Genomic DNA, 25,931 nt, shown 5'->3' on the forward strand with positions numbered 1-25,931 from the left:
AGGATGTGGGGGGGGCTGCAATGTGCAGGAAGGGGCTCAGGGCAAGGGATTGGGGCAGAGGAGGGGTGCGGGTTGTATGAGGGGGCTCAGGGCAGGGGGTTGGGGTGCAGGAGAGATGTGGAGTGCAGGCGGGGGCTTAGGGCAGGGAGTTGGTGTGCATGGGGGTGCAGGGTGCAGCAGGGGGCTCAGGGAAGGAGGTTGGGGTGCAAGGTGCAGGCAGGGGGCTTAAGATAGGGAGTTGGGGTGCAGGAGTGGTGTGGAGTGCAGAAGGGGGCTCAGGGCAGGGGGCTAGGGTGCAGGAGGGATGCGGAGTGCAGGGAGGAGCTTAGGGCAGGGAGTTGGTGTGCATGGGGGTGCAGGGTGCAGCAGGGGGCTCAGGGAAGGGGGTTGGGGTGCAAGGTGCAGGCAGGGGGCTTAGGATAGGGAGTTGGGGTGCAGGAGTGGTGCGGAGTGCAGAAGGGGGCTCAGGGCAGGGGGCTAGGGTGCAGGAGGGATGCGGAGTGCAGGCAGGGGCTTAGGGCAGGGAGTTGGTGTGCATGGGGATGCAGGGTGCAGCAGGGGGCTCAGGGAAGGGGGTTGGGGTGCAAGGTGCAGGCAGGGGGCTCAGGGAAGGGAGTTGGGGTGCAGGAGGGGTGCGGCAGGGGCTCAGGACAGGGAGATGAGGTGCAGGCAGGGGGCTCAGGGAAGGGCTGGGGTGCAGGAGGGGTGCGAGGTGCAGGCAGGAGGCTCAGGGCAGGGAGTTGGGGGACAGGGTGCAGGAAGGGGGCTCAGGGAAGGGGGCTGGGGTGCAGGAGGGGTGCGAGGTGCACGCAGGAGGCTCAGGGCAGGGTGTTGGGGAACAGGGTGCAGGAAGGATTTGGGCTCTGGCCCAGCGCCGCTTACCTGCAGTGGCACGCTCCCTGACTGCTTGCCCTGGCCCTACTCCATGCTGCTCACCATGTCCTTGCCCTTGCCATGCCTCCAGGTACCTCCCCTGAAGCTCCCATTGGCTGTGGTTCCCCATTCCTGGCCAATGGGAGCTATGGGAGGAGATGCCTGGAGCAACACACGGAGCCCTCTGCCCCGCCCCTGTCCCCGGGGCCCAAGGGACGTGGTGCCAGCCACTTCTGAGAGCGGCGTGAGGCCTGCGGCATCACGGGGGGCAAATCCCTTGGGCCGGATCCAAAACCCTGAGGAGCCGGATCCGGCCCACAGGCATTAGGGTGTGCCTGGGCACAGCCGGCATACCCTGTGTGCACGCCTATGGTCAGGCCACTCACCTCAGATGAGGGAGACCTGGGTTCATTTCCCTGCCCCAAATCAGGGAAAGAGGATGCAAATCTGAGTCTCCCACATTCCAGGTGCATGCTCTAACTACTGGGCTACTGTATGGACACATATGGACATAGACACAAATGTAATTTGCATGGGGCCTGATTCAGTAGGTGGGTTCAGCATGCCTACTGGATCAGGCAAGAAAAGCAGTGGAATGCCTCATTTCAGAAGCCCAGTGGAGCTTATGGATGAGCTAGGGCACTCAGCTCTTTGATGGCATCAGGACTTAGGTGATTTTGCAAGTGCACACAGGATTAGGTGGCAGCTAAGCAGGTGGTCTGAGGATCTTAGTTATGCCTAAATGTTGGACTTAGATGCCTACAGTGGCAGTAAGCCACTGAAGTCCCTTTGTGGATCTAGCCCAAAGTCCAAAAGTATCTGCTACACCAGACTATAAATGGGTAATTCAGTCTATGATGTCTTTTGCAAGTAAAGACAAAGAGGTACCATAGTTCCTTGCTCTTCATTAAACGTTAAAGGGAACAGCTAAACATCATCTTTGCAGCCAGCAAAACACTATCATCCCTCAGAATTAAAACAAACACTTTTTAAAAAAATGATCGACTTATGAAAGTCGTGATTAGAGAAGCAAAGATAACAGATAAGAAATGAACAAATCACAGGGAATGTCTTGTAAATAAATGTAACGACAACGGAATTACTGTCAAATCAAATTATACAAATTACAGGTCGTAAACAGCAGCTCCAAAACAGCCCAACTGATTACTCAAAATGAAATGAGAAACAAGAAGAGGAAATCTCCAGCATACTAAGCACTTCTGTATCCAATAGGCACACCTCATCATCCTTCTGCAGCCAACATAAGACAAAACCCACAATCTGTCTTCTGCACAGGAGGTGCCTGCCAATCAACAAGAGCCAGAGTGTCATCCTGAGTAACAAGCCAGGGGAATGCCCCCGAAGATGATGTCTACACTGCAGCATAAGCCTGTGTTTGAGCCCAGGCTCAAGTCTAACCCCCTTGCATTTACACTACAATTAAACTAACCCAGGGCTCGGACCCAGGGTCCCACAACCCTGCAGGGCTGCAGGGTCCATGCTCAAGTGAAGCTGGGACCCAGGGTCCAAACTCTACTACTTTGCAGAGTAGCTGCTGCCCTGATTGACTCAGGTCTTAGGAGTCATCCAGAAGTATCCCACAATTCCATGGGACAACTTCCTTACTCCTCTTGATCCCAACAATCTGCACTCCACTCTGTTGAAAATAGAAGCCACCCCTATCCCCTTGGAGAACAGTAGCAGCTCAGATCAGTGTTAACCCATTCTCTTTTGATCACCAATCTCCAAGCACATGATCAGAGAGCTTCCTGAGTTTGCAATGGGTTTGGTGGGCTATTCAAACTTCTACTTTGACTTGGGGTCTGCAGACTATAGTGTGGAAGCCACAGCCCTGAGTTCAAGCCCAGTTAAATCTTAACTTAGGGTTTAGATACAATTTAGACATTCAAGCCTAGGATACCCTACCACAGGTCAGTTGACTCAAGTCTCACTAACCCTGGGCTTACATTGAAGTACAGACATACCCATAGACACCCTCAACAACAGAACAAGATAATACACCATGAGCATACAGAAAAGGTGTTCCACTAACGGCTGACTTACACATTAAAGTTGTAATGCTTTAACTATACCAGTATAGTCAAAGCGGTACAACCTGCAGGTGTGGGGACACAGTTATGCTAGTATGAAAGTGCTTACATTGGTATAGCTTATTCCCATATGGGAAGGGAAATAAGCTACACTGGTATAAGGCACCTTTATACCAATATAACTATGTCCCCACTAGGAGCTGTACCAGTCTAACAATGTCAGTTAAAAAAAAAGGCACTCCCCTGACATAGTTAGTGTAGACCAGGCCTATGAGGCAGTGACAGGGCTTCCACTTATTCCAAAATCTGTCCATCTTAAAAATTATTAGTCTAACAAGGAAACCCTCTGGAGTCTAAAACAACTATCTGCTCCTTCATCCATCTACAAAAAATGAACATATTTATGGAGATAAATTTTCCTTATATTCTTTCAAGGTACAGATAACAAGATACACTTGATACCCTCTCCAAGCCACAGTGCCCATATTTCTCACTTCCACACTAAAGATTATTTTTAGAGTCACTAAATTAAACTGTCCTTGGTCAGGGCTTGGTCAAAGAGCCATTAATATGGAACAAGAGAAAAAAAATGTTCACAAGGTCCATCATGTGAGGGACCAATATACCCCGTGTATCAGCAGGGCTACCGGATGCTCTGGGGTTCCCATCTTACTCATTCTGCATGTCATTTCAAAAGAGAGACCAACCCAGAGACCGTCTCCCCAACCTCTTCCAAGTCCCTCATCTTTCCTACCTCCCAAACCCAACCACCCAATTAATGTCTTACCTTTTCTGCAATCCTGGTGATCCTTGGTTCTCAAACCTTCCATGCTATGGGCAGTGATGAGGTGCCAAAATCTTAACAACCGGTTCCCTATAAAAAGTTCTGATTTAAGGGGGAGGGAGGAGCAGGGGAAGGGCCTGGGCAGGGGGAGACATACTCATGGGACCGGGGGCTCCTGCAAGGCCTGGGGAAAATTGCCCCCCGCCAGCAGTCCTGGAGCTTGCAGCCCCCTGCCCCCTTACCTTGCCTGCAGCTCAAAGCAGCAGGACAACTCCGGAGCTCAGCTGATACCGGGCAGCTGGCCACACTGCAGCTGGGGGGGGGAAACAGGGGAGGGGCCAGGGGAATCTCAGCCTCCCCAGCTGGGGATCCTGGGAGCAACAGGATGGTCCAGCCCACGGAACGGAGTTCTTTGCCCACCCCCTGGCCCTTTAACAACCGGTTCTCCACAATGGTCTAATTTTAGCAACCTGGTCTTGGGAACTGGCAGGAACCTGCTCCAGCTCACCACTGGCTATGGGTCCAACCACCGGCCATGGCCTGCGAAGCTACGACTGAAGTGTAATTTCCCTCTCAACCTGTGTATATTTCATTTCAAACATTTCCTTTAATAACATTTATATCGGGGAGGTCGCTTGGCTGGAAAGGTTCCCCACTTCCTCCCCACGCCCTCTGTGGCCACCTGGGAAATGAAAAACACTCCACACAAACTCAAGGTCCTGCCTCAATTCCTCTGTTACCACCTGTTCCATAACATCCCCCCGCCCCCCAGGCTCATTCTCCCCTAGTTCCTCTGCCCCACAGTCCTGGCCGGCTCCTGCTCCCGCACGACCCCCTACAACCCGCTTCTCTCTAGCGCCTCCCAGGGACAAGCTGCTCTTTCCTGCCCCCAGATACCCCCCTCCTGGCCAAGACTCAGTTTCCTCCCTGCTCATACCCAGCAGCCCCTTTCCAGCCGCTCCTTCCCCATCTCCCCGCGGGCCCAGGAACAGGCCTCGCCTGGCTACACGCGCCTTCCCCTTGCTCATAACCCGGCTGGGGGCGCGGGCTGGCGCCTTTTGTGCCCCCTCCCGGCAAGTTCTTCCGCTGCGCCGCGGGACGCAGCCGGCCACAGGCCCAGGCTGCAATGAACGGCAGCGGCCACTAGGTGGAGGCGGCGCGCACCTTTCCCTCAGGCAGGGCCAGCCGAAGAGCCGCGTCTTGCACTCTGTAGGCACGCGCGAAGGTAGTAGCCCTGCAGCCAGGCAATTGCTGGTTTGTTACAGCTCACTCCTGGCTTTACTCAAGTCACCAGCGATCTACCTAACACACCCCTGGCATGTCACTCATTAGAACAGAGCAAATCACACAACAGAAACCCTGCAAAGGAATCACACAAACCTGACAACTGATTTTGCATTGGCCAGGCTCACACCACTTTTCTGTTCATTGTCTGTGAAAACTCAAGAAGTGAAGGTCTACTCGCCTGAATGCTCACGGAACAGAAACTGTAAACCCACCCCTCCGCTCCCCAGTATTCACACCAGTGGGATATATTCTATACTAGAGCAGGGCCCAGACTCAGACAGCAAGGAAACATTGTTACCAAAACTATACAAAAACATTGTTTAAGTGGAGCCCTGGCGCTTAAACAAGCCAAAATTATTTTGTGATCAGTGACTATTGTTACAACAGATGACCCACTCTGCAGGAAGGTAGAGCAGGTTGCTGGGTTTCTCCACCCCTACCTCTGAGGGGAAAAAAATACTTTCGGTAAGGGGGAGAGGGCTGTATGGTTATGATAGGGCTGGAGTGATACTGGATATCAAGGCAATAGCTGGGTATCCTCTGAGAGGGCTTATGTATAGAATGATGAAACAGGAACACTTGGGCAGGAAATGTGGGGAGGCTGAGGCAGCAGGATTTGATCACTTTATTAGAGAAGAAGTCTGTAGTCATGGGCCAGAAAGAAGTCTTAGTGAGGGGAATGGAAATGGGGTTTGAAAGTAGGGTTCCAACTTTCTATTTGCAGAAAACCGAACGCCCTTGCCCCACCTGTTCTCCAAGGCCCTGCCCCCCACTCTCTCCATCCCCCTCCCTCTATCACTCGCTCTTCCCTACCCTTGCTCACTCACTCATTTTCACCAGGCTGTGGCAGGGGGTTGGGGCGCAGGAGGAAGTGAAGGCTGGAGGTGTAGGCTCTGGGGTGGGGCTGAGAGATTTGGGGTGCAGGAGGAGATTCTGGGCTGGGGCTGAGGAATTCGGAGTGTGGGAGGGGGCTCCAGACTAGGGCATCAGGGTGCAGAGGCAATGCAGGTTCCAGGACAGAGTTTGGATGTGTGAAGGGGATGGGGCAGGGAAGTGAGGTGCAGGAGGGGGTTCGGGCTCCGGGCGGCGCTCACTTCATGTGGCTCCTAGAAGCAGCAATATGTCCCTTCAGCTCCCAGATGCAGGGGCAGCCAGGTGGCTCTGCGCACTGCCCCTGGCCACAGACACCATCCCCGCAGCTCCCATTGGCCATATTCCTGGCCAATGGGAGCTGTGGAGCCAGCGCTCAGGGTGGGGCAAGGGCAGTGCACAGAGCCTCCCAGGCCGGCCCTGTGCCTAGGAATCAGAGGGACATGTCACCGCTTCCGGGAGCCACATGGAGTCAGGTAGGGAGCCTGCCAGCCCCCCCAGCCAGACTTTTAACAGCCCGGTCAGCAGTGCTGACCGGAGCTGCCAGGTTTCCTTTTTGACCAGGTGTTCCAGTCAAAAACTGGATGCCTGGAAACCCTATTTGAAAGGACAGAGAGCCTAGAAACCTGTTCTAGATAGATCCTTCTCCCATTTTGCCCTAACACACATTACAAACATACCAGAAGATAGGGATAGAATGAAGGTTGGTACCGGAGAGGAACAACCAGCAAGGGGCCAAAGCCAGCTTGGCTTACTGACAAATCAATAGATCTAGTGACATTATCGTGTATTTGTTTATTATAGTGACCATGATGTGCTAGGGACTTTCCAAATATTTCAGTGAGTAGGCATGGGATGACACACAGCTGATTAGCTTTCAGAAGAAAAATATTCAGGAAAGGAAATTTTGTGCTGTTGATTTGGATGCCTGCTCCCACCCCTTCCCACCATCTCACTTTTCTCATGCTTCCTTCAAGTAGCTTCCTTTTGATTTGCCAATCTATCGATGTAGATTAATCTAATCTACATCGATATTTCTGATGTGCCCATGAGCTTGGTAATCTTATAAGAATGGCACCTTCTCCTAGGATAGATACATCACCATTCTTTTTACAAATACTCGTATCTTGTATTTGAACATCTGTCCCATTGAATAAAATAATTTGTTTCATTTTTTAATTCTGCCTGTACAAATCACACCACAGTGGTGCTGACAAGACACTAGCTGCTGTGGGGAAAGTGATAACCAAAGGGTAACTTGCCCAAAGCACATTTTATAGGACACTCATTCTGGGCCACAAGGAGTCCTGATCAGGTTCCTTCACCTTGTTTCGTTGAGGATCAGAGAGAAAAAATAAACCTTAAGCATGTAATCATATTAAGCTAACAATGACAACCTCAATATATCACCTTGTCATTTGTCTGGCAGAGAGGATAAAGATCTGAAAGCAGAGATAGTTAAATAATTGGAAGGGTTTGTTTCCCACTCTTTGGTTGCAGTGCACTGAGTCTGCATTTGTTTGTGATATTGTGCAATAAATTATGTGAAAGAAAGAAAAACAAACATTTTCTACTTTGACTTAGCAGTGTGAAGTCTGCAGTTCACTTAAATCTCCCTTTGAGTTCTCAGCTGGACAAATGTTATTTAACTCACCTCCTTTATTTTTTAATAAAAATGTCTTTAAAATGTATGAGGCACATTGAAGGAGACAAGGTGTATGAGGACAGAAAGTGCAGAGTCAGCTGAATAAGCTGCTAAATGCAATAAATAAGTAACAAGAGGAAGCAGAGGGCTTGGAAAGATGTGCTCACAAAGACATAGAGAATGCCCAGAGAGTTGTCTCATAAGGAAGGGATAGGCTACCACTTTGGTCCCAGACTGACATCCAGTAGCAAGAATGTGGAATAGAAATCTGCTACTTTCAGGGCGAGGGCAATAAGGCACCAAACTAAAGTCTAGCCGCAATCAGTTCTAAGACAACAAATCTTAGTGTCCTACACTGGGGCAAGAGAATCAGTTTCAAGACACTACAGTGATAAGCATCATTTGACTGCCCCACACAGATAGATTAGACTCAGATTTTAGCCTTATAAAAAAAATACCACATTGTCCAATGATCACTAGCACCAATTCACCCCCTGCAAAGATATTAGATTCACTATGTTTCAAGGTCTGAGATTCACTATGTGAAATTAGCCCATCCTTGCCCCTCACTGCCCTCAGACTCATATAACAAGCTAGGGGTTTAGACCTATAATGGGAGAGTGAAGACTAATGTGTTGAGAACTATGAGTATGTTTGTGGGAAGAAATGAACACGAGAAGCGGGATTTGTGACAGATTCAGCCAGTGTAGTGACCCTGGCCAGCATGAAGGAGCTCATCCACACCATTCAGCACCAGACTACAACCAGCAAACATCATGGTGTTTTAATCTAAACTGGGGCATGCAGAAGCCAGTCCTGGTAGTCATACAATATCCTGCAGTTTCAATTTCATTGATGAGAGCATTATTGGAGAAAGCTGTACTGTAGGGGTAGGCAACCTATGGCATGCATGTGAGCTGATTTTCAGTGGCACTCACACTGCCCAGGTCCTGGCCACTGGTCCAGGGGGCTCTGCATTTTAATTTAATTTTAAATGAAGCTTCTTAAACATTTTAAAAACCTTATTTACTTTTATTATCAACAAGTTTAATTATATATTTATAACTTATAGAAAGAACCTTCTAAAAATTTAAATGTATTACCGGTGGCACGAACCTTAAATCAGAGTGAATAAATGAAGACTCGGCACAGCACTGCTGAAAGGTGTCCGACCCTGCTGTACTACATTTAGTTACTGAGACATTGCAGACCGGGGCTAGATTCGGGGGGGCAAACGTTTTGGCCTGAGGGCCGCATTCGATTTTGTAAAATTGTATGGAGGTCTGGTTAGGAGGGGGTCATGGCCCAGCTCCCCCTCCTATCTGCCCCCCCGGACTCCTGCCCCATCCACCCCCCTTTCCCTGATGGCCCCCTCGGACCCCTCGGGACCCCGCCCATCCACACCCCTGCTCCTGTCCCTTGACCGCCGCTGCACCCCTCACCCCATCCAACCCCTCTTCTCATTCCTGATGCCCCCCCAGGACCCCTGCCCATTCAACACCCCTTTCTCCTGTCCTGACTGCCCCTAGAACTCCTGCCCTGACTGCCCCCGCCACCCCATTGAAACCTCCATTCCTTTCTGACTGCCCCCCCCGGGCCCCTGCCCCCAGTCACCTCTTGTTCCCCCCCCCGACTGCCCCACCCCCTAGCCACACCCGAACTCCCCTGCCTTCTATCCAACCCCTCCTGCTCCGTGCCCCCATACCACGCTGTCTGGAGCACCGGTGGCTGGCGGTGCTACAGCCGCAGTGCCCGGCTGGAGCATCGGGTCAGGCCAGGCTCTGCAGCTCCGCTGCCCCAGGAGCTCAGAGTATTGTGCTGGCGGAGGAGCAGGTGAGCTGAGGTTGCAGAGGGGTGGAGGGGGGACATCAGGGGAGGGGTCAGGGGCTAGCCTCCCAGGCCAGGAGCTTGGGGACAGGCCCGCAGGCTGTAGTTTGACCACCTCTGGGCTAGATCCTCAGCTGTTATAAATCAGCTTAGCTCCATTATTTGGCCTAATATTTTGAAAGAGAAACTAGATGTGATACAGAGGTCCATTGGTCCCAGCTGGCAAAGGGTTCCCTGTTCTGTGCCAGCAACTCCTAACAGGCCTGATAAACTCATTACACTAGCACACTGCTCTCATAGTATTCATCTATAAAGAATGTCATGGAAGAACATAGGAAAGCCAGGATCACACTGGTATTGATATTACTGTGAAATGTATGTACTGACACTATGTAAAGAGTGATGTATATATACTGATAATATGTTTTAAAATCTGAATCAAAGCAGGGTTGACAAACAGGTTCCTGCAAGACAAACGACATATGTTCAACTGTCTAGCTCAGTTCCCATTAATATTAAGCATTATAAACCAACTCAGTGGCAGCCCAATTTACATATGAAGTCAAAAAAGGGATGGGAAGTCACTGGAGACTAAACCACAGGATACTGTCCTGTCTCTGGGGGCAAAAAAAGAAACTTTAAAGAATATATAAAGAATGCAAGGAGACATGTTGTTATCCTTTCACTGAGGAAAACCCCTGGTGTGCTTCTTGAACACTTGGATCCCGGGTTGTCTGAAACCAGCTAGCTCTGCAAAAGACTGAAGCTTGGGGGAAGAATTTACTTTATTATACTGGAGAAGGAACCTATAAGTGTAAACCCAGGTTTGTGTTTTACGATTTTGTTTTATATGTAACCATTTCTGTTTCCATTATTAGCCTTTTTCACTTCTCTTCAATTTTAATCTTTGATAAATAAACTTATGACTGTTTTCACAATAAATACAGAGATATCTCAATGCTGTGATGTTTTATGGGAGTTGATCCTCAGTTGAATCAAACACACTCATGGATACACTGTCCCCTTGGATATAGCAAACCTGGTACTACTGTGAGTGGTCAGTGGAGAAGGGGCTGAACACTGCAGGGGAACTATTTAAAGGGGCTCGGGGATGGGGTGAAAACTGGGAGATAGTTTGGGTGACGAACAGACCAGAGGTGTCAGCGCCCTGACACCTAGTTAAGCACAAGAAATTCTCCCTCTCACTGGAGGCAAGTGAGCAATAGGGTGATTCACAGTCCTGGGCACCCAAGAACTGTCATACTAGGGCCACAGTTTTCAAACATGGCCAGCTTAAAGATAGGCAGCTAAATCAAAGTGATCTGATTTTCAGAGGTGCTGAGAATTCTCAGTGTCCACTGACGTAATAAGGGCACTTTTATTTGGGTACCTAACTAAGGAGATAGAACTTTAGGCACCCAAGTTTGAACATTTTGACCTGGATTTTTAAAATGCATCAGTCTGATACACAATACAAGTTTCAAGTGGCATGTGGAGAAAATCCTCGCTCATTTCCCCACTAATGCTAACAGCAACAATGCTTTGTCTCAATTCGTCTTTGTCAGCACCACAAGGTGCTCTGGAAATTAATGGGGCTGTTCTGTTATGTTAATACCCGGCTGCTCATTAATAGAGCTGTCCCCTTTCTGTGCTGGGGGACGATTGATAGTTGAAAATTCTGACACTGGCAGTGGAAAGCCCTTTTCTCTATTCCTCAAGAGAGAAAAGCCTATGCATAGATTTATTTTACCATGAAAACACAAAAGAGCCCATGGTGCATTAATTTTTCATATGGAGAGGATATAAACAGGTTGCATGTTTAAATAATTTACTCAGAGTCCTAGAAGAGGTAACATTTTGTTTTTATCTAACTCATTCATTTTTTTGAGAAATAGGCTACTGCCAGCTCTGGAACTTTCTCCAGTGGCTATACTCATACGTACTCGGTGGAACCATTTACCAATAAACTTTAACCATCAGCTTTCCACATGCAAGATCAGCTTTCAGGGCCAGGCTCACAGTCTGAATTAAAAGCTCATGGCTAGGGGGAAGAGATGAGTCTTCTGTCAGGAGCCCTCTACACTACAATGAATGGAGGAAGTCTTGTCCCTCAGAATTACAGGATTGTTACTGTGATTCCTTTTAGAGACCCCATAACTGTTTCATTTGGCTGCTGACAGTCCCTCAATGTTGAGCTGCATTATTCTCAGGGCTAATCCGATAGCTCAAACGTTGGAAGGTGGAATTGCAACAGGGATGTTCGCTGGCAAGTTACCAACATTCAGCTCTGGAAAGAGCTTTGCATGCAGTCCGCTGCTTGGGTCATCAGTTTGCCTGGTATGAATCAGGAACTCAGGGTGCACGACGAGAAAGCTGATTAATTGGACGTAGCCCATCACTAATCCTTATGGAAACCTGACTGCTCCTGGATTCCCAGCTATCAAAGCTGACTCATACCATTTTTTACAGCTGCAGATAGCAAAGAGGATTCTGTTTTCCTTATGAACCTCCCCATGGTTATTCACGCCTTTGTCACCTCCTGGTTGAATGACTGTAGTGTGCTGCTTCTGGAGCTACTCTTGAAGAACACTGAATAGTGGTTTCCCAGGTGCAATTCACAGAGTTGTTTTAATCTGTAAAGCTCTGTATGGTCTGAGACCTGGCTATCCATGAGATCACCACTTTCTCTATACACTGTACACCAGGGGTCGGCAACCTTTTGGAAGTGGTGTGCGAAGTCTTAAATTAAGATTTCTTGTGCCAGTAATACATTTTAACATTTTTGAAGATCTCTTTCTATGTCTATAATATATAAATAAACTACTGTTGTATGTAAAGTAAATAAGGTTTTTAAAATGTTTAAGAAGCTTCATTTAAAATTAAATTAAAATGCAGAGCCCCCCCAGACTGGTGGCCAGGACCCAGGCAGTGTGAGTGCCACTGAAAATCAGCACGTGTGCCATAGGTTGCCTACCCCTGCTGTACACTATCACAAAAGCAGAAATCAGCTAAGGCATTCCTGTCCCTAAATTTGTACTCTTGAGAACTGGGAGCAAGACATTCTCAGCTGTGGAACTCGCTCCCTCTTGCTGCCTGAATTTGTTGACCATCATTGCACAGTACAAGGTTCACTTTTTAGCCAAGCATTTGCTTTACCTTGGGCTTAGACTACAAAGTATTTTTTACCATCTGGTGCTTGATAAGAGACAGGCTAATATTGTTGATCAATGCAACTGGGCAACACTGACTGAGGCTGGATTTTTCACATGTGTGTACACACAGAGACCATGGCAATGGGCAAATATGTGATTGATTAATAAATCATCATCACTGTTCTCCAGAGCTATGAGTTAGCCATACAGAATAATTCCTTTGTATATAAAAACACAATGGAGGTGTAATGGACTGAATTCTAACAGTTCTTCTCCTTTGGTCATCATCTTTTTGTGGGGAGGAGGTGAACACTGATGGAGGATTCCCAAACCTTGACTGGCTAAGCAATAAGACATGGTTGAATCTGATAATTTCTCTATTATCACTTATATGATTATAAATAGGCTAGAGTTAAAAACAGAACATGAATAGAAAGTCTTTGAAAGGGAAGGAAAATTTAAATATATAACAACATAAAATGAACAAAATGGGAGACTTGTTTTACTTGCGCCATGTAACACCGGTCTTTGAACACCCTCCAGGGCAACCTCTTCTTTCAGAAATCTCAGCACAAACAACAATGCCTAATTCCCAGGAAACATCTCAGTTTCAAGAACTGACTCTAGTTAGAGAGATTAAGGCAGACAACAAACTCTCGTGCTGCTTCCAATAGCTCCCCAACAAGAAACAAAACATAACACAAGTAACAATGCAGCATCTCTTCCAAGTCTGCACATTACTGGCACACTAAGAAAAAGAACTTGTAAAACAATGTGTAACAGTACCACTTTGTTACTCCCACCATAGTAATGATAGTAATAATGAGGCAGCCGGTAGGAAGGTGAGTGTCTTCAGCCGCATTCTGTTAAATTAGACAGCATAACCACATACAAAGTGCCTCTTTCTATCCTAATCAAAGACTAAGGGGCTATATCAGTCTCTCTCATTATTAGCTATAAAATATTTGGTTTAAAAGACAAGGATAGAAAAATCATGCGGTTTCAAGATCCCAGGCCACAACACCACGTGTCAGATGGCACACAGCAGGGTGTGTGGTTATTGTGAGCTAACTGCATCACCTTGGTGTGAAAAGACCCCAACACCTAGGGAGGGTACTTATCTGTAAGCCCAGGTGCTGTTCTGATGGGGATTTCACAAGTACAGATTAGACATTAGGTGTGTCCCAACAATCACATGACCTATTGTGACCTACCATGTGACTTACATGCCTAATCAAATAAGCCTGAATTCCAAATACAGTAGCAGATATTGCAACACTCACAACTACAGTTTGTGAGCAATCCCCAGATTGAAATATGTTCACACAAAACTTTTGAGGAGTAATTTCAAACAGCAGACTCACCGTGATCCATTTGCAAAGAATTTACAAACAGAAGACAGGGCTAAACTCAGTGGATAAATAATTTGCTGCAAATACTTTGGCCAGCTCTAATATGGCAGGCTGGAACAGCTAACATCACCCTCCTGGGTATCCACAGAATACACCTGTAAAGACACCTACAGCAGATCAAGATGCAGCAGAAGGTTCAGTGTCCTTGGTATGGAGAAACTTAATGCAGTGCCTTGTCAACTGATTCAGATACAATACATGGACCTATGGGCAGGAAACAGGGAGCAATAATAGAACAAAAGGGCAAGCCAAATACTCTACATTTCCAAAAGAACAAGCACATGTATTTATAAACAAATCCGCTGTCCGGCTGGATCTGTTTACCACCTGCCTTATCTCAGAGTCACAGCTGAAATAACAACAAGGGATTTCAATGCTGGCAGGTAGTTTTAAATATGACTCATTAAAAGCCAAGGTGACTTGGCAATGGGAAATGTCTGCTGTAAAACACACTAATGCAAGTATCGGAGACTGAAATGTAAAAATGTCCTCAGTTCTGGCTGGTTTGTGGTTCAGTGCTACAGCACTGATTGAGTTTGATGTGCTTAGCCAAGAGGAGGGCCAGACAGGCAGTTGGGAGGCCAGTATATAAACCCTGTAAGTTAAAGGTGGAAAAGATCAGTATTAAGTCATATACTACATCCCCTGGGGCCAGGACAAGACTGACTCTTGTTGGGGTGTCTGAAAGGAGCTGCAGTTCGTATGCAGGAAGGAGGAAGAACTGCTAAATAGTTCTGTACACAACGTATCACTCCCCAAATTAAACAAGCACTAGCCTTTTGCATGACTCCATTTTTAGATCCTGGTAGATTCAAAGCCCCAGTGCCTGCTTCTCTCCTGCCTACTGTGCCTGACTGAGCCCTGTACACAGATCCTTGCTGAGAGGGCTGCCATCTGCCCAGCAGAGGTAATTAGTGAGAAAGAAAAGCGAGAACCTCCTCCACTGACTATTGTAGGCAAAAGATGAAACCCCCACCAGCTCTCAGGCAAAAAGGGGTGGATGCTGATCAGCGGGGGTCTCATCTCTGACACCCATGACACACACACACACCCTTCCTCAAGGCTCCCATTTCTTATATCCTCTGAGGAAAACCCACATTCATTCTCTGGCTCTTGCATTTTGCTTTTTCTCATAAACATAATAGAGCAGATAGATATTCAGTGAGATGGAGGATATTTAGCTATAGCCTGCCTGTTAACAATCATTCTAAAACCTTACCCACCAGAGTGAAGTAGCTGTGGGGAAGGAGGGCTCTTTCTATTCATTGTTTCACATATATACAATAATTGAGTCTTCACAGAAGTTGCACTGATACAGATTTATCAATCTAGTTCCCAGTCTCTAACAAACAATAGCGCTGGGGGATGTGTTTACTGAAGTGACCAGAAAGTGTATGTTTCTGCCTCATTCTTTGTGTAACAGTAACCAAGCATTTCTGATATCAGATCTGAACTGGTTTTCTCCCTCATGTCTCTCTGAAACAGGGCAGCAGAATGTGCATGAGCTGAGCTGCCCAATTCTATGGTTAAAAATCAAGTTGAAAATTGAGAGTAATGCTTGGCATTTCCAGCCAATAATCTCAAAGCACTTATCAAATATTCATTAATTCAGCCTCACAAACCTCTATGAGATAGGGGGAGCCATTAGTCCCATTTTACAGAGAAGAAAACTGAGGCACAGAGAAAGGGAGTGACACACACAGTGAGTCAGTGGGAGAAGCAGGAACAGAAACAGGAATATAGGAATTGCCATACCGGATCAGACTGGTCCAACAAAGCTTGATCCTACACCCATTGAATTCAACAGTAAAGCTCCCATTGACTTTAATGCTGCAGAATCAAGGCCCTAGTCCAGTATCCTGTATCTTTGACAGTGGTCATCATGAGGTGCTTCAGAGACAGATGTAAGAAACTCCATTACGGTCTATTATGGAATAACCTGCTCTCATGGGCAGCTTCTTCCATGCCCCCTTCAGTTAATGATTTGTTTATGTCCTAAAGTATGAGAGTTTATATCTGTCACAGCTCCAGGGCCAAGTGCACCTCTGATCTCCCTGAATGTACCCCCTCAGCCATTGGTCTGCCTGCCTTTAAGTCTCTCTGGGTGGCATTTCCCAGTTTTGCCACTCTGAGACTCAGTACAACACCCCACGTATGCCAACTGCTTATTACCCTGCAGGCCCAACTGGGTTCAGGCACCTGCAGTTCATCCCTGTGAAAGTCAGCAGCCAATGATATATAGTGACCAACAGTCCTCTTAAAACAAAAGCAATAGGAACAAACTTTAGGGGGAAAGGATTTTAAAACAACAGTCTATGTATGTGTCTCTCCTTAAGTCATACCATCCCATGTTGATGACCTAGGCAGGCCTAGTTTCTCAAGACACGCTTAGGGGTTTCCGTATCTGAGACAAGTTCCTGTCTTAGACCTACCTCCCCCTTTTGTTCTCCTGTGTCTGGTGGGTCTTCTTGGCCATTTCTGGTCAAGGCAGGTTTGTAGTGTATCCATAGAAAGAACCATCAAAGCTAATAGTTCTGGCATTGTCCCTTACCAACTCTTTAAGTGATTGCTGATAGGTGGCTATCTTAAGCCTTTCTTTTCCTTTCTGCCTATATCCAGACAACCACCTTTTGAGTTAAATTATTATATCCATACAGTAAACGCCATCTCAATATGGAGGCCAACGTATAATATTCACAAATTATCACAGGGAGCTCTATATCCATCCCAGTATCCCAACTTTAAAGCTGTTATTTACCCTGTTCAGTCTAGCTGTGGATGTTCTCATTATCAAAGCCTTTTTGAAAGTCCACATAAAGTTTCTCCTTTATCCATTATTTTCTTGATATTCTCAAAAATTCTAGATTAGAGAGGGATCATTTTCCTTTAGAGAGGCCACTCTGATTTCTCCTTGTCATATCATGTTCACCTGGCATTTAAAAACAGAACTGTAAATTACTCAGGTATCCCGAATTCCTATCTGTGCCTTCACTACAAGACTGTCCTTCTTTCCATGGATTATATTTTGCCTAGTGCTGGATTCAGATTCCAAAAATTCAAGAATTTGAATCAGCAGAGCAAGTTTTTGCTAATACACTTAGATTAGCCACGATGCCACTAATAAAGTTTAACAAACCTGGTAGAGCAGTTTCTAAATGAGTTTCTAGTGATGTCTGGAGAAACCATTCTCTTCCTGGAAAAAAAAAAGTACTTTTATTTTTAAGTGAATATTCTTCTGGTGAAAATGAGAGACAAATAATCCTGGATGCTAAAGTCCTTTGAAGCAGTATAAGCTCTATTCACATACTATCATCATCAATTGGCCTCAGCTCTGAATTGCAGGGACTTCCCTTGGTTTTTTAAAAGACAATTAGTGTTGAATGGGATGATGTTTATTGTGATATGGATACCTGCTCACTGGGACTGCGACTGAGATTCACCAAGTCATTTCACATAAGCCACCAAACAGCCATCTGAACTAAAGACTTTGTACCTTTGAGGCTGGATTTGTACTCAGGCTTCGCGGTGAAATGTGGTTTATCCTATTCCTAATCTCTCAGCCTCCCAGAAGGCCCCCAGTTTAATATTTAATAGTCTCAGACCACTGGTACTGAGGAACTATGGTAGTTTGGCGAGTTAGCCCATTCTATCCTGAATCTCACAGGGAAGGGAAAATGACAGGATTTGATGCTGTGTACATGAAAAGAGGGAACCAGCAAAAACAGAGCAATGAAGTTCTACATAGGAGGAGAAGTTCTAGCTATAGTGTCTCCCTATATATGTTTCCCCATGGCATATCCACTGATGCCTAGACTCATTTAATTTTGAGTAGTTTAGCTTTGCCTATAAGACAGAAATTTTTCAAGGTGACGAGTACAAACAATATTCCTCTGCCCTTCACTAAAGTCTTCCATATGAGGATCTTTAAACCTGTTAGTGAATTATGCCTGATAGTCTCTCTGTAAGGTAAACCAGTATTATCTCTATTTGTACAGAAAGGGAAAATGAGGCACAATTCTGCCGGGGAGGGGCAGGGGGAATAAAATACAAGGGTACTGAGTTCCAGTTCCCGCCTGAACATGAGACAACTCTCCCTTAGCTCTCAGAGAACATGGATGGTCTGTTAGCACTGCTGGAGTGAAAACTTTCCCTGGCAATATGTAGAATGACAAAGCAGTTGTTTTAGAGACTGATTACTTATTAATTTTAATGGCTTTTCCTTTCCTTCTGCAGAACAAGTTCCCTGTTAGTGTTTGTGTTAGTGGAGGAGGGAAACTATTCAGAACACTGTTGTCCCTGTAGTTTTCTATGTTCTCTCACGGAAAGAAATGTACCCTGGAGCAAATTAAATTTAGCTTGGTTCTCTCTAAATATTTGAATACCTTGGTCTTCTCTCTCATGCTTTTTCATTTTGTTGCCTCTAATCCAGGATACATATTTTAGTGTAATGTCTAAGGGGTATATCATACCCTCCCACAGAAAATCCCAATGGAGGGGCAGATTTACATAGGAAATGCTGCAAGTGGGGCAGGTTGGTGGACACACACATGGGGTTGGGGACAGGCACTTCAACTGCATCAATGTACCAAGATCGATGGAACTATGGGATATCTGTTGAAGGCCTGCACTTCAATGCTACATTCCAGAACACATTCGTAGCACAGCTCCCTCAGAGGCTAATCTCCCCCACCTCTGCAAAGCTGGAATCCACAGAAGTTAATCCCTTGGTTCTTTCCACATGAGTATGCCAGGGGATGATGCTACGTAGACTGGCTCTCTCACATCTGCTGCCCAACAGGATTTCTGCGCAGGGGTAGAGCAGAATATGGGAGATGAGATCTGAGAATTTTGCCCAAAGAATGTAACTACAGACACATATCATAAACTTTCTTCACGCTTAATTGGCTACATTTCCCAATAGGAAGGGTTATGATGTTTCAGGTTCCCCAAAGAGGACACTGCCGGTGGGGAGCAGGAGGAGGGGTACAGTTGGTGTGCTGGAGAGGTGTGTGTGTACTGGGGGCAGGTACCTGGGAGGTGCTGGAGGGGATACCTGAGGCCTCATTCTTGAGGCGGGGGGGGCACTGTTGCTCCCTGTCACAGTGGCAGGCACAGACACAGGATGCAGATGAGGAAGCAGGGGAGGGACCAATCGGGACTCTTTCTGAGCTGCAACATCTGCTCCACAAAAAACCCAGACATTGCCTCTTACTTGAAAAATCCGCTCGGACAGAGGATCAAAAAAGAGGCAATGTCTGGGAAAACCCAGATCCTACCACTAGGGGACTTTCAAGATGGAAAAAAAACTCTGTAACCTCAATTCATGATGAATCATGAACCTTACAAGACATGGATCGATCAAACTTAGCTTTGTTCTCTGCACATTTGTCATCTCTGGTGCTTTACTTAGCTACACACAAATGAGACAGACAGTTCTGCTCTGGAGTTGTGCCAGTTTAACATTTCTGCGAGGCCTGGAAGTGAGCAGGCAAAGAGCCAGCACTGAGACAGCTACCAGGGAGGCCAAACTGACATAGAGGGAAATGGGCCAGGTCCATCCAGGGGAGGTTAAAATCACTAATTAGAGTTTATAATGAAAATGCATTTCATATACTTTGGATCCTAACTCAATGACTTCAAGGAGACAGTTGCTTGAGGAAGGACTGCAAATCACATACATATAAAGGAAGCATAATACTTTGGAAGGAAATGTCCATAAAATAATTTTTTAAAAGTAACTTACTCTAAATCTCTCGTTTCTCCATGTTTACTCCGTCATCCTTGTTTCTGAAACGAGCTGTCTCTTTTGCTGTCTGTAGTTTCCCTCTAACTTATTTTGCTTTTTAATTCACTTTTATGTTTACTTTCTCTCATATTTTTTTACATCTTCCAAATTGGGTTTCTTTGCTTTTTGCTTGTCAGCGTTTACATTTTGCTGCAGATTCTCATTTTTCTCTTTATTTCAAATGACACAAAAAATCAAGATCCTGACTGCTTGTGCTCATTAAAAATCCACTTTTTTCAAGAGTTGGATGATAAAACTGGTTTCCTAGTTAACTTCCAGTTGCCATTTTCCCTATTTACTTCTCTCCAGATCTCTTCTCCTCTCTCTATATTAGGGGTCTTACATTGCTCCCCTCACCATAGCATCTCTCCTCAGGGGCAGCTCTAGGTATTTTTCCGCCCCAAGCATGGCAGGCAGGCTGCCTTTGTCGGCTTGCCTGCGGGAGGTCCCTGGTCCCACGGATTTGGCGGTAGCCTGTGGGAGGTCCGCCGAAGCCACGGGATCAGCGGACCCTCCGCAGGCATGCTACCGAAGATAACTTGCCTGCCGCCCTCCCGGCGACCGGCAGAGCGCCCCCCATGGCTTGCTGCCCCAGGCACGCATTTGGCGTGCTAGTGCCTGGAGCCGCCCCTGTCTCTCCTCCTTGCATATTTCCCTTTGCCCTTCTCCTCCTCCTCTATCCTCTCCTTTCTTCTCCTTCTTCTCTCCTTCCTTTCCTAATTCTCCAGTCAGGCCCACAGCATGCCCTAAGAAACCCTTACCCTACAAACATGTTCAGAATGAAGAATCCTCCATCTAGCCATGTTTGGAGTGAAAAACACTCTTCTCCCTCTATCCCAATCACTGGCTGGGCAGCACAAGTCCTTCTCCATGCCATCTATGATGGTCACTTGCCACAAAAGAGACTAAAGAATGCCTGTGGAAGGACACAGCCAGACTTATACAGGAGCTTTTGTTCACAGGTGGGGTCAACTCCATGATCTGCTGCACTATGACTTTGCTGGGGCTCATAAGAAGTGCTAACTGCCCAAAGCAACGATCTCAAGACATGCATCTGACGAAGTGGGTATTCACCCACGAAAGCTCATGCTCCAAAATGTCTGTTAGTCTATAAGGTGCCACAGGATTCTTTGCTGCTTTTACAGATCTCAAGACACTGGACTGACCTTTTTAACCAGTCTTTAAATAGCTGCCCTACCAGTGATGTTTAAATGACTGACAGATAGCTTAGAAAACCAAGATAGATAGACAGACTGCCTTTCACAGATGGCAAAATTCAGGAATGGGGCCAAATTTTCCAAATGGTTCTCTCCCTTTGACAAGTATAATTTGTATCTGCAAAATATGAGCTGGTATTTTTGCATCTGCAATTATATGGCACCCACAAATTGAATTTGACCCTCTAACTACCCTATTGCAAGTACCAGTCTGTAGTTAGACATGCAAATATGTTGCTTTGCTCATTCTGTTCTCTTTGCAGGTGCTTCTCCCACCAGAGGGGAAGCCTAGGTTCAAACCTTTTGAAAATTTATCTAATAGAGAACATCAGTAACCTGCCTACACCGGTGCAGTCTTAGTCTATGGCAAAAGTGAGATTAGGATTCAGGACTCCCTGGCTCCAGTTTCTTGGTTTAGACCATCAGAACTTGCTTGCTCTTTCTCAAAGTCCAGATACTTCCACCTATAGGTCCTCATGTTAGTTGATAGGTTAGTCGACCTAACAGAAGATGAAAGAAATACAAAAGGGTGGTGTTATGTTCTTGGTTTTTCTAGCTTCAGGCATTAATGAACACTAGCCTCACTGCAGTTATTATAAGTCCATATTTTTACCAGTTGTTAACACTAGCAGTTGCCATCCCATCCTAGCTGTGATGACAGTTTACTGTGCTGAGCTCACTCCTTCTTTTAATGAATGAATGAGCACATTTGCCAGCTATGAATCTTCTTGCAGAGGCTCAGGCAGTCATGAATTTGGTGATTACAGTCCTAAAGACCTGGTCAGTCAAGATTCACTGGGCAAACTGAGCAAGGCTGCTCACAGGAAAATACTTTGCCCCCATCTTAGGATACCAATATTTATTTCTCCTGGATAAATCAGACGGCAGCCATTTTCCTGGGAGAACCTAGTGTCTGGTGTACACTCTGCCAATGGAGCAGTCCAACAGATGCAGTGGTTGTGTGTGCAATAAAAGGATCAGCCAGGAGAGCAATGTAAAGGGCCAGGAGTATGTGGGGTGTATGGGAGAGGAGATGGCAGGAATATACATACGGTATATGCCCTGTTCTGAGCAGCAACACCCTCCCCGCCACCCTCTACCCCAGCAGGATCATACAACACCACAGACATCCCTTACCAGCCTTGCTGTTGGCTTTCAGTTCCCATCTCCTAAACAGGACAGATTTGGGCTGTTTTCTGGGGAAGCATAATTCCAGGCTGAGCATTTCATGGGCAACACAGCCTTACTTTAAACATCTTCATTGTTTCCTTAGTAGAGCCAGAGTCCTGTTGTAGTGACTCTAAATCCTGTTACAAGGGACATCCAGAAGAAACAGAAATTGAACCATAGCCATATTATTTGAAAGGCAGCATCATAATCTGTTTTGCCTCTAGATAAGAATGAAAAATATTCAACATCCCAGCTAAGTAAGCTAAATTGCCAGTGAGCTGAAACAAATCTGTATGCAGGGCCAAGCCAGCACTGTGAGGACTGGCTGCTTTCCTTAGATTTAAAACTGAAATCATATCAGGATATTATGAAGGGAACTGGTGTTTTCTGTGATTCCTGTTGTCGCCTAAGAGATCTTTCAGTAAATTATTTCATTTTTGTACAACTCAGTGACCAGGTCTGTAACATAGCCTCAAAGACATACATTTATTTTTCATTATTAATACTTGTTGACTAACTATGTCATCTTATTGTTTTCCCCCAATCCTTCCTTCCCCAGCACTTACCTACTACTTTGTTACTCCTCTATGACCTCATGACTGAGATTAAATTGCAAACTCTTTGAGACATATAATCTGATTTTCACTGTCCAGGTACTTAGTACACTTTGGGGTGATATTTAAAATAAAATAATAATAATAATAAGATGATGATGAAGGAGGAGGAGGATGGGAAAATTATGCCTACTTACAGAATATCACAGGGTTTCATTAATTAATGTTTCTACAGTGGTTTACTTCTGGTACAAAGTGTTTTGAGGCATGTCTTGGAATTAAAGCTGCTAGGCTATAAGTGGTTAAACTGTTTGCAATGAAGACCATATTTTTAAGCCACAGTGTTGAGCTTTTAAAGTATTTTTAATACATTGTTTGTTTTATGCCAAGTTTTAATGATATTTTATAATTTTAGTACAGGACCCCATGCCCATTGGCGGGGGAAGGAAAGGAGGTGCTATGCAGATGGTGTATATATCAGTATTTTTTACTGAAGGAACAGGAAAAGGTAGAAGACTATGTTAGCTCTCCTGCTTTGATGGCATCTCCTAAGCAGCCACCTCTGTCACCCACCCATAAAAATTAACTCCCCAGGTGAGTATAATAACCTCAGCTTGTGTCATGGATATTTGAGCACCAGAGTCTCTTGTTTAGCAGTCTCTTCCTAGTGTTTTTTTGGCCTTAATTACTTTAAATACCCACTGCTCCTAGGATCTGAGACCTTTTCTATAAACTGTACATATACTGCTATATCTATACCTCTCAGGCAGCCCTGGAAGAGCGCAGTTGTGCCTTTTGTTAGGATGCTGGCATTTCCTCCCTTGTTACAGTGGTCTTTATTTTCAAACATTTTGTTTATTTCTAAACTATAGACATTTCAGCACTGTGTTGATTACTTCATATCCTTTTAAGTTGCACCCTTATCCCACCTATCAAATCCAGCTGGGCATCAGTGGCATATTCATCTCCATCTGAGTGGCTTGACAGTAAACCATGTAACAGGTTTCACTAAGATTAAATGGAATAGAAACAAAACAATGATGCAGTTACAATGAGATCAGAAGCTTCCCTCAGATGCTCCTGGGACTTCTCAATGACTGTTCTGCTCCTCTCATCACTTTTGCCAGGGTTAGTTTCCTGCATGACACGGGGAAACAAAGAGCGTGTGGGAGAAATTCTGAGCAATCACTGCCCTTTCTATTTCTGGGCAGCAGCAGCAGCAGCAACAGCGAGCTGACCTTATCTATCACTGATGGATGCTCCCCATAAATACAAACAATGCAGGCAAGCGGCTGATATTGCAACTTCTTTGATAAAACTCCATGATTTAGTGTGTAATACAGTGGAGCTTACTGCGTAACTTTAGTATAAAACTCAGGATTTACAATAGATCACATTTGTGCAACTTCACCACCAAACTGGATTTATATCGGGAGAGGAATTGTGGGTAAATATAAAGCACGGTCTCCGCTGGTTTGAGTTGCCTTGTTACATCTGTGATAGAGATTTTGCCAATCATCTGTGAGATTTGGGGAGCTGACTTATACAAAGCCCTGTCCCCATAAATTAATTTATTCATACAGCTGTATCCCTACTTGTCAAGAAACGTATGTGAAATGTTCCATTTGTATAGGCTTGTATAACAGTGGTGACAAGTGCAATACCTATAATCAACCAACTATTCCAGAAGAGACCCTCCGATACTGTCTTTTACTAGACCCTTGTTTCCATTTTGTTCTTTTATTCATGTGGTGTTTTAGAAAACGGAAGGACTGACAGAGAAAGTATAGGCTGGAACTATGCAAGTAGCCTAGCTCTGAGGCTACACCTCATTCCTCACCTGCAACATCTGAATACCCACCAACACTCTCAATTTCTGCAGGAGGCTCCTGGTTTATTTGGATGATATCCCATTCCACGACTGCCTAGAAAACAACGTGCAATGATGCAAAACAATTTTTCTCATGCTGTCATTTCTTTTTTACAATGTTTTATCATTGCTGATACGCCATACTGTATTGCCTGACAACCTACATGGTGACATCCCTCTTGGTGCTGTTTGTTGACATCAGTGATGCCATTATATAAGGCATCATATGTATTCCCTTTAATAACTTGAAAAAACAGGAGAAATTTTCTAGTCCTCAGGCTGGCAACCAAATGCCCCTGTAATTCCCATCCTAAGCAGATACCTCAAACCATACCATGCTGTATTGTGATATGTCTATTAATTATTTGGATGAACCAGCAAACTCATTTTTCATGGTGGTCTGAGTTGGCTTAAACCCTGTTCTACAGCAGTGAAAAGTCACTGCACTATCTCAAAGCTCCCTTCCCATCCCAAGTGCCTTAGTTGGTCTATATTTCCTTGAATGCCTGTGTCTTGGAACTCATCATCAGCGTGAATTGCTGCCTTTATAGGATGCTGCTGTATGCTGCCGGATCAGCTTTAAGCAGGCCTGTGTATGCTCTCTCCTCTATCAGAATAAATGGCATTAGGTCATGTTGTTACAGCATGTCCTAGCGAAGAACTATGTGTTCTTCAGGATGGAATCAGTGAGCCAGCAGGCAAATGCCTAAGTTTGTGAAGAGAACTTTTTATTACCATATTACAAGGAAGTATATTTGAAATGATGTTTTCCTTTATTAAAAATCTTTTAAGCTCCTAGATTTTACAGTGTAGTTCAGATACCCCTTTATTTTCATCTTGTGTGGGTGGCACTGTAAATCAGTCTCTCTTAGGTATTTCCACAGTCTCCATTATGGAATATCTGCACACTATCTTAAGCTTGTATTATGCTGTAAGTATCCTAAACTAAAAGACTTGCTAGTCACTTCGCTGGGGAGCCTCTTTACTATGATTCCCTAAGTTTTGCTGAGGAAATCTGTGCATGGCAGTGACAAGCTGTCCTGCAGTGGCTCAAGAGCATGAGTATCAACCTCAGGACAGACTGTTAAGAACTAGGACACAAGCCCCAAATTGGTTGGGAGTGCTACACTCAGATTTCACCAACCAATTATCAACTCCTCATGCACTACAGCTGCCATAACCTGGAGTCACAGACAGTCCCACTGTGTACTCTGATCTGTTTTGCCACCCAGGTAAGCTTACCTTTGTGATAGATGGTCCCCTACACAAAGGATCACAGCAACATTCATATTATTCCCAGTCCCAAAGGACCAGTCACTTACCCCAGGTCAATAGCACTTTAGATCTCATACCAAGGACAATGCTTGTAGCCAATCCTACAATAAACTATCTAAAGATGTATTATATAGGAAAAGAAAATAAGAGAATCAATTA

Source organism: Chelonoidis abingdonii, chromosome 3, assembly GCF_003597395.2.
Source record: "Chelonoidis abingdonii isolate Lonesome George chromosome 3, CheloAbing_2.0, whole genome shotgun sequence".
NCBI classification, from domain to species: Eukaryota; Metazoa; Chordata; order Testudines; family Testudinidae; genus Chelonoidis; species Chelonoidis abingdonii.